The following is a 10,838-nucleotide window of genomic DNA, read 5'->3' on the forward strand; positions in this document are numbered from 1 at the left end:
TTGTATTTTCAATTTTGACTATCGAATTCTTAACAGTCGCGGAGAGCAGTTTGTGTTATGACAAAAGATAATGTTACAAAGTATTATTTCTTAAGTTAAATGACTTTACCCGGTGCATTGACTGCACGTTGCAAGTGATTTCAATAAACAAACCAGTTGTGTAAGTGTTATGCATACGCGAAGTGCTACAGTTATTCTTCCTCTGTTGCTCGCAGTGTGCACGTGAAACCATGCCGTGTAAATAAACGAATTTATGTTTGAGTTAAAACTACCGTAAGACAGAAATAGAAATTACAAATACTACCTACCTACTTTACTAATTTGAAAGTTGGTGAGTATGTGTTTGCGTATGTTTGTTACTCACGCTAAAGCGGCTGAAAGTATTTGGATGAGATTTGGTACCATCAGCCAAATATGGTCCACCATCCTAAAGTTGATAATCGCGTGCATGTCATAAAACAATAATGCCAACTTGAAAGTTCGACTTTAGCGACATATTCATTTGATAGGAACTTGTTTAAAAATTGATAGACCACTTATTTGGCTGATGGTACGTACTGTTACGGCTAGGTACTGTTCCTATATAAGTTCGTACTTCGCGCAGGCGTCAGTCATTTCATCCTCACCGCCTTGATGATTGTCAATCTAGCACCGTCCGCTTTAAGCGAAACTTCTTTCCACGCACGACTAAAATATGGAACCAGCTTCCTGGAACAGTGTTTCCGAACGGTACAGCTTAGAAATCTTTAAATAAGGGTTCCTAGTTGACTACGGAACCCTAAAAACGAGCCGTTCAATCTCTCAAAGGGCCGGCAAGGCACCTGTGACACCCCTCGTGTTGGCAGGCGTCTATGGTTGGCGGTGATTGCTTACCATCAGGTGACCCGCATGCTCGTTTTTCCCCTTCTTATATATAAAAAAGAAGATATAGGTTACTATGTATCCCTATATTCCTACGGAATCGGAACAAAATCTTAAAATCTCAACCGCTATGTTTAGATCATGAAATTTGACACGATTGTTTTAGTGCAACATCATTGAAGACGAGATGTAATTTTTGAGAATTACCAAGAGAATTTAGTAAAACCCAGAATTTCAATTAAACTGCCAATCCAATCGTTTATTGCGTAAGAAGCCGCGCGCAGAAAAACACTAGTATACAATAAAGAGCACGCGTGTGACCACGTGTGACCCGGGTCACTCGTGTATTAGTAGTTCAGGTATTCCCGACATTATGTTTCCATAATCCATGGTTTCTTGCCAAAGTAAGCTCGAACGAAAAGCCAACCGTAAACGTGTCGTTTTCATAAACAAATAATTAGCGCTAAAGGCACTCCATTTGAGCGCCCTGCAAATCGACCCCTAAAAATCAGTATGTCTTCAAGCATTAGCCCCTTACCGATAAATACAACAATAACAATCAGCATTCTCCACACCGGTGTCCAGCCGTTATCGTTACACTGGAAGACACTCAGTGGCGCTTTAAGCCCGCGTCACTCCCCGCACTTTGGTGGGGCTATGGAACGGGGGATTCAATACGTTAAGCGGCCTGAAGTACGAGTTGGTCTCGCGCGCTGAGCCAACAAATTCATAGGTATCTTTAATATTAAGGAATGTATTTCTTATAAACACCGAAAGATGTATTAATAAAATAATAATAAAGTTATTCTTTCCAATCGCAAAACTTTTTCTAAGACATCGTACGTAACAGTTCTTTCTCAACTTATAGCGAATTCTAGCGCCATCTAATGGTCACATAGAATAACTGCAACATTCTGTACCTACCATACTATCGAAATGCCTCAACTTGTAGGTACAGATATTTTCTGATCATCTAACGGACCTAATATTTATCATTTCTTAGGAAACAGGCCTTTTAGTTTTTTCACTTTTCAAAATGCCAATGCCTTGGGGTTTGACCATAAGAAAATATAATATTCTAGCCTTTTCGAAAAATACAGAGCCACTAATAACCAGCTACCTAATAAACACAAATACAATTGTAGGTAACAAATCCATACTGTAAAAATCGAAACGGTAAAATCGCTTTGACACCGATTTGTTTGGTGTCAAGGATTATCAAATATTATCTATTTCCTCATTGATAAAGTTTCCGATATCACAAGTGGCGACTCTCGACCTGTTATCCACAGACCATTGAAAACATTACAATAATGATTGTAGATAACAGTCAGTAAACACACCTATTTTATTACTAGCTTTCGCCCGCGGCTTCGCCCGCGTGGAATTCGGTTATAACGCGCTGTTCCCTCGGGAACTTTTTATTTTCCGGGATGAAAAGTAGCCAATGTCTCTCTCTGGCCCATATACTATCTCTATGCCAAAAATCACGTCGATCCGTCGCTTTGTTGCTGCGTGAAAGACAGACAAACAAACAAACACACTTTCACATTTATAATTATTAGTATGGATAACTAGCTGTTCTCCTCGACTTCATCTGCACAGAAATCGTTTTTTTTTTTTTTCGGGAAAAATGTTAGTCCAGGTTATAAACGACTAGACGATACCCGCGACTTTTCACGTTTAATTAGATCCGTTGAATTGAAATTGATGTTTGCTTAATTTCGATGGGAACTCCCAAAAATAACATCATAACTGATGATTTTAAAATCGATAAAAAATAAGACAATGAGAGGTTCTGTAAAACAAAGATATTCAAAATTGGTAAAAAAACTATAAAAAAATAAAAAATAAGTAGTTATAAAAAGTTGTGTACAACGTATTTAGAAAGAAAACCTTCCTTTCTCCGGTGTAAACAATTGCAAAAACTATGTAGGTATTTACAAGACTCGCTCCTGTATTTTAACTTTTGTAATTTATTTAACACCTGTTCAGTTAAAACAAACAAAGAAACAAAAGCTTTTCTAATTTTGCAATAATTAGTGAAATGTACAATTACCTAGACAATACACACACAGCTGCTGCTAAAAATAATCGCACGAATCAATGATTCCAAATCGCGTCAATAGATGACGTCAGTAACGCTTATTGTATGCGTAGCGTAATTTGCACTCAACTCGCATCGACTCCGTGGCGCAACGGTAGCGCGTCTGACTCCAGATCAGAAGGTTGCGTGTTCAAATCACGTCGGGGTCAAAGATGATTATTTTTTTATTTTTTTTGCGTGAAATTATACTGTAAGGTCATTAGAAAGCTACCTGGAAGCAATAAATCGATAATCTTGTCAATAAAATATTTAATAAATCTTACATATTTTATGCAAAACTATAAAACTAAGCATGCTCATACATAAGGAAAAAATCAACTTAATGCAAATAATGCTATAAAATAGTTACTTCTTCTCATAGGAACACATAATGCATACTAAGTGACCATAAAATTCAAAACGGTTGAGTTTTTTTTATAGTTGTTGTTCATCGGAATATTTGGAATGATTATTCACACACAGTAAAGACAGCTTTAAGTTATTTATGGCGTGCTAAGGCCGGAATCTGGGGGCGCGGTAGTGCTCCCGCCAAGTTGGGCGCAAAGTAAACTGCCGTATCATCCTTTTCTATGATAATTTTCATGTATTTTAGTTTAACGGCATTACCGTAAGAACATATAAACTCTCGTAAGAATTGTCACTTAGATGAAACATAAATACACTAGTTGTTGCCGGCTCGTTAGAGCATTTTAAGCGATAGCATTCTTAGTAGGTAAAAAGGTTTCTCAAATGATAAGGATATTCCAATTATAGTCTTAATAACATACGTAGTCAACGTCATAAATAAGTGTTCACTTTTGTACTTTGTCACGTTAACGTCATGTTTGAAAAGCCATACAAAATAATGTAACGACTGAAAGCGACAAGGTACAAAACTGATCACTTACTTATGACATTTAGGGGCTGTTTCACCATCCATGTTTTGTTCGAAAAGACGGAGACGGCATCACATTTAACCGTCGGTTGACGCTAATCAATGGATGGTGAAACAGCCCCTTAGTATTAAATAAATACAGATGCAATCGACATCGTACGAAAAACATAGTCAAGAGATTCATAAGGTTATTTACCTACTAGCTATAATAATAGTATTTCTCGTTTTTATGCTATTCTATAGGTACCTGCATAAAAAGAAGTTTGTCTTGTTGGTCCGTAAGTCGTCGGCCTTGGTGCATGAAGGCTCCAGATTTCTATAAAACATAAACCTGCCTATAAGCTGATAATAATACTACATCACCCAACTGTAAGCACTGTTTAAATTCCTTAGTAATTTGCTCACTCAACATAATTTAACATAATACATATGGTAGCTTACTAATAAAAACTTTTGAACAAAAAAATTAAACCGCAAAAAATCTGAAAATCAAAAAATAATAAATGTTTTTTTTTATTTAACCTTAATCTAGGTTATGCGTGGCCATACATAAAAAACCGGTCAAGAGCGTGTCGGACCAGCGTGTCGTGTTCCGTAGCCATTACGAAAAAATCAAGTACTTAATCATTTTCTAAGGTAAAGTAATAATTTTTCGTATTGTGTATCTTTCAAGTTTTATTTTATACCTTAGGCTGCTATTTACTCTTAAACTACTTTTTTACTTATTTTAAATTTTAGAGGGGGGGGGCTCGATTTAATGAAAATTTGCACAAAAGTTGAATATTTCGCAAACAGATCGCTGAATCGAAAATTTGTCGTGGAAATCCTCCAATGGCTTAGAAACACTTATCCAACGATACCCCACTGCTTAATGAACAGTCTCGCGAGGCGACTCACTGAATGGGGACTTCGCAAATCGCAAATTGGAAAAATCGCATTATTTTTTTGATATTTAGCAGTTTATCACATAGACATATTAACTTATATATTAAAATCAGCTCTATCAGACCACCTTTTTAATTTTCATTCAATTTTTATGGAATAATCGAGAAAAACTAACAAAAATGCAACGTTGCCAGCTCAGCAGCTGTGGCGTTTGGTATGAGACTTAGTACATGGGCTAGAAATATCCTCATCAACACGTTCTATTCATCTTAGTCCAGAGGGTAAAGAGTATAACCTCAGCTCTTCAAGGAACCCGCAGTCATTACCATATTGCAAGACTCATAAGACGCCATTACCGGATTGCACTGGTTTACACCGGATCGCGCCGGTTTGCGCCAGTTCTCACCGGCGACACTTTGGAAATGAGCCCTCAATGCGACTGCATCTGACTATACTCTGCACTACTAAGATTGGTGCTTTTCTTTAAGACCTCACTCGGTTAGATTGGCTATCCAAAGATGCTAAAAGCCCTGTTTAGATATGTAAGAAAAATTGTGTAGCTGGTATTACATTGCTGCGCTCGAATGACCACCCCAAACTCGTTCGCTTTATATTACGGCCTCGCGCGCGATGTAGAGAAAGGAATAGAAGGTTGGGTATATATTATTTTTCATCACACTTGCTCGTAAACAGTGTCGAAACATGTAGGCTACCTTGGTTGCAACCCCCCAAATAAAACCCTCGACCTTAATGTGCTTGTCATGAAACCCGTGGTCGGTAAATGAGTCATTGCCCGTACTAATTTTCTCGTCATGAAGCCCAAGGTCGGTCAATGAATCAGTGCCCGTACTGACGCTGCGCGCGCTGCTGCAGGACTACATGGAGGAGGCGGAGGGCGGCGCTGCCAAGAGCGCAGCCTAAGGTATCGCCAATATTTGGAACAATTATATTTTTTATTTTACAAATATAAAATATTACTCGCAAATGTGATGAAAAACATTGTATGTCGCACGGGCGGTAATAGAATTACGAACATCGACGCATCAAAGCCCTCAGTCTTCGACTTCGGGCTTCTAATAGACTCTCGTTCGTAATTTCTTATTTACCGCCCTTAAGACACAATGTACTATAACAGTTTAGACCTACTAGACTTTTTTTCAGATTAGTTTTTATTTAAAGGTTTTATAAAGGGTTTCTTTTTAAATTATTAATGAATAACGGGGTTTAGTCGGCATCTTTGAAGCCCAATAAGACCCGCATCCGCTGCGGAATCATCGCCGGCCTTCACGCGCCAGCGGACCACCGGCACCATCCGACTGCACATCCCAAGACTTATCTTTAGGGTTCCGTGCCTTAGAACTGAGGCTCCAATTGCTGTATGTCCAATGTCTGTTACTCGTATATTATACTACTAGTTTTTAGTCACGCCTTCGCTCGCGTAAGTGATCAGCTGGGCTACTACGAAACTCGAAACTCGAAGTTCGTGTCGTGCGGTCCCTCTGACACTTATACTATTTAATACGAGAGCGAGAGGGACGGTACGATACGAACTTCGAGTTTCGTAGTAGCCCTGCAGATCTGCCAATGGAATCTAAATTTCGAAATATTTCCAAATTCCCACGGGAATCAACAAATTATAAAAATCAGTCAAGTATGAGTTGGATTTAGAGAAAATATTTAAACTTTATAAATGAATTTAAAATTAAGAAATACATTTCTTGTATTGTAGCGGCAACCGACAGATTATGTGCAAATTTCGACTATCTGTAGAGTTCCGTTTCACATCCTTCAAGTACCGACCTACGGATAGAAATCGGTAAAAAGCTTGTACTTAGGTACAACAAGACGTTAAGTAGCCCACTTCCGCATTCACGATGCTATCGTCCAATGCGACGCGACTTTTAATATATATTCGTGAGAATGCTCAGCAGGTTTGATGTAAAGATAGTTAATTTGATGACAACCCGTTGCTATCTGATGCTTTTGCTTTCGGGAATTTGTTGTTTCTGGACTTTCTCTGGCGCGTTTGAGATGTTTCAAATAGCTGGAAGTTATGGACATGTTTTTTTATTTTATTGCCACAACCCATAGTACAACGAAGACTTATTACAGAGAATTACAAACTTATTATAAAGAAGACTTATTACATTACTAATTACTTAAATACATTACTATTTATTTTTTATGAGTTTCCGTGTTTTTCCCCTAAATTACATCAGCTATATGGACGGACTGAGTTCATATCGGCACGCATATTTTATTGAAAATCATACTTTTAAATGTTTTCTCAAGTCTTTATGTTATGTAATGTTTGTCAATTTTGTTTGTTTACTTATTTTGAACAATAATGTTACTGATCTTATTATTTGTCATAACTCTATTTCCTTTCAATCTATTAACCGTTCAGAATTGTTATAAAACAAACCTAACCTAAGCTATTGAGGTTACAAGTGATAATTTAAAAATTTCTGAGCAATCTACGGTTTTGGAGATAAAAGATTATGACAAACATTTTTTTTATTGCGACTGAAAAATTATTCGACTAGACATCTAGATCTAAATACGCGCTCGGACAGACGGACAACGAAGTGATACTTTTTTACAAGCTTTTATTTAGTTTCACCTGCCCCGTTGTCTGTTTGTCTGTCTGTCTGTAATCAAATCTTGCAAGTTAAATTCGACCAATTCCAGTAACTGGATTGACTTGAATTTTTTTATACTTATGTAAATTGCGTGACAATAATTTGGTAGTGACATCCTGGTAGTCCGGCCAGGATCGTCTCCACAGGACGGAACTCTTCAACGGTTAATGGCATCGACTTGAAATTTGATATGCAAATGTAGTTTAGGTGACAATGCAAGTACATAACAAAAAGTACAGTCAGCAAAAAAAATCTTGTATTAAAAATGAAATGTTTATGGTTAGGTTATTATTTAATCTATTGTAGATGCAAGTGGCGAGTTGTTATTCATTGTGGCGTTCTTAGGGAGAAGCCTTTATTCAGCAGTGGACGTCTTCCTGCTGATGATGATGATGATGAATTCTACGGTGAATCTATCAAAGGCAGCGCAAGCGCAAGTCCAGTGGCTCCCTCTTCCCACGCTGGTGGTTCAATTTAGTTTCAATTTAGCTATTTCACGGTCCGAGAAGCGCATTGTGGTATTCAGATGGGTTTTGGTATCTGGCAATTTGATTTCAGTTTGTTATTGATAAAATGGTGGTTACTATGTAGATTGGTTTAAATCATCAGTGTTTAATACATAGACAGGATGAATTTTATATTGATGAAAATGTTTATTCGTAAATTGACGTTATGTATTAGGAAATTTGATAGCACTGATTGCATGATTTTGCAGGTGGTAGGACCTTGTGCAAGGTCCGCCCGGATTGCTACCACCATCTTGCTCGCTAATCCTGCCGTGAAGCAGCAGTGCTTGCATTGTTGTGTTTCGGCGTGGAGAGTAAGACAGCCGGTGAAATTACTGGCACGTGAGGTATCCCATCTTATGCCTCTAGGTTGGCAACGCGTTTGCAATACCCCTGGTGTTGCAGATGTTTATGGTGACCTCTTACCATCAGGAGACCCACTTGCTCGTTTGCCTTCCAGTCGTAAAAAAAAAAAATTAAAGACAAATTTGTGCTAGTGGAGATATTGAAACGTCCTTGTCCTGCCAAATGTTCTACATAAAGAACATTATTAGACTTAAATTGAGCCCTCAATATTTTCCATAAATCATATACTCGAATTTGCCACGCATTCATCCATTATCATATTCACTAACTTATACGAACTAGTAATTAGTACGAACTAGGTATGTCATCTATTCCAGTCCAGTCACAAAAATACCGGTTATGAGGACCGGTAGACGAGCTGTCGGTAGGCCTCCAACAAGATGGAGCGACGACTTGGTTAAGATCGCGGGATCGCGGTGGATGCGGAAAGCACAAGACCGGTCTGAGTGGAGAGCCTTGGGGGAGGGCTATGTCCAGCAGTGGACGTCTTTCGGCTGACATGATTATTATTATTAATTTAATGAGAAAAAAAGGAGAGGAGATAACATTGGATCCCGCCCGGGGGCTTTATCCCTTATTTATTTGGTTCACTATAAGCAATTCATTAAATTTTGATTTGAACGCCGATTGGGATATACTTTTGCTTCTGCTGTTTTTTGTTTCACCTTATTGAGCTCGTTCCAACTAGCTTTTCCTAACTTGAATTTAACCAACTCTGCTGCATTATTCCTGATTCTTTTTCCTATACTTTTTATACAGCTTTTTTGATAGGTACGTAGTTAATCATTAAAACTTGCTTTAAGTTTCTTTAACAGGTTTCACTTTATTGTCAAGTGGATGGCGAAATCGTACATTCTAATTCATAATTACCGTGAACTGCGTGATTGCAAAAGTTTACCGCGTTACGTAGGCCTGTAAACCGTTAATTTATTAGATTTGGCAGCGAAATTTTAATTTATTAAATTTCAGTTTTTTTATTCATTTATTTATGAAGGTGGAAGCAGTCTACACTTCCACTGAACGTATATAATAGTAAGTGTTTAGTTTTGTAACTAAGGGGCGATACATCCCAGTATTATTATTATATTTTTTTTGTACTTTTTTTATTATATACTATAGTTTTGAAGTATTTTCTTTGTAATTATTTTATGTTAAAAAAATGACTTTCTGACAAGTTTCTTGCGGCGCATTCTTCTTGGCAATTATGGCCTTTCCGAAAGCGCTGGTAGTTTAAAAAATGACGTGTAATAGTGCCCATTGCGGCCTATTTACTGAATAAATGATTTGAATTTTCATTTGAATTTGAAAGCTACCGTTATTAGGAAAACAAAAAAAAACGGAATAATGTAAGAATCTTCCCCATAAACTTGCGTAAGTAAAACTGCGCTAATACTCGTAGTGAAACTTTTTAATTTTTTTATACGAGTACGTTCTCGCACAAAGCCGAACTTATCCCTTTTACCAACCCAGTCAAACTTTGATTAGATGAGAGGAACAATCAGTTAGGGACCGACTCACGGAACGAGTCACGGAAAGAACATACCTTTTTTTAATAGCCTATACAGTGTCCCATTGCTGGGGAAACGCCTCCCCTTTCTCCTTCCACTCGTCTCTGGCCCGGCTGGAATTGCTCCAAATCGTCCCGCCACCTTCTTTTAGGCCTAAGAGAACTGAACTGAAAGCTTAAGAACATCCCTAGTCACCTTTTTTTAATTGAGATTTTAATCTCAAAATGTATATAGAGCTCGCAAAGTACTATGTCTTACCATTGAATTAAATCATCTGAAAATAATATAAAATATATTTTTTTAACTTTTGAATAAATGGTAACCATAGTAATGAACTAAAATAATTTCCTTGCTCACCCGCGACCTTACGATAGCTAGCTTATGCAAAATATGCGTGTTCATGCAGTTCCTCCACCTCCACACTGTAAGAACACACACAAATCACACAACTGTTCTAACAACTGGTAGCATGGTGTACGGTTGTGTCACTCTGAAGATGAGCTCTGTTTGAGTTCGAAACGCGTCAGTGTAGTGTGGTGGTGGTGATGGATGGGTTTGTGTGATTTGTGTGTGTTCTTACAGTGTGGAGGTGGAGGAACTGCATGAAACACGCATATTTTGCATAAGCTTAGCTATCGTAAGGTCGCGGGTAGCAAGGAAATTATTTTAGTTCATTGATATGGACCTCCGCAAAGTAACGCCTGATTCAATAAATTAACCATAGTAATTGTTCGTAATGACTTACTTGCAAACCGCTATAATAATAAAGTTGCTTAGGTGACTAGACGCGTTCTTTCCGTGGACCCTTCAATTATGGTCTTTGGTTTCGTAGAAAAGACCCATCGGCTGAAAGTATAGTCGTACCTATAACGATGCGGGATTGGTTGAATATCTTTTTTGTCTGTCGTCTGCGACCGCAATGATGTTGCGGTTGTGGTGGTGACAGATGTAATAGATTGTGTGGGAACAAAGAGCGGAATGTATGGAAATTGGGTATTACAACGGATACTATTAGTTTTTTTTTGTTTTTAGAGGCAAATAAAGTTGGAGCGTGGTATGCTTGGAGACTGGAGTGTTTACTCTTGTTTC

The 10,838-nt window shown here is 37.9% G+C and overlaps 1 protein-coding gene and 1 non-coding gene across 5 annotated transcripts in view; one reads left to right on the forward strand and one right to left on the reverse strand.

Annotated features, from left to right (window-relative positions):
- The window catches only part of LOC141435369 (uncharacterized), a 758,872-nt gene that overhangs the window by 633,431 nt on the left and 114,603 nt on the right, over positions 1 to 10,838 (reverse strand). The window lies entirely within an intron of this gene.
- TRNAW-CCA (transfer RNA tryptophan (anticodon CCA)) lies at positions 3,046 to 3,117 on the forward strand. The gene has a single exon. It is a non-coding gene; the product is annotated as a tRNA-Trp (tRNA).

The sequence above is a fragment of the Choristoneura fumiferana genome, chromosome 14 (genome assembly GCF_025370935.1).
Source record: "Choristoneura fumiferana chromosome 14, NRCan_CFum_1, whole genome shotgun sequence".
NCBI lineage: Eukaryota > Metazoa > Arthropoda > Insecta > Lepidoptera > Tortricidae > Choristoneura > Choristoneura fumiferana.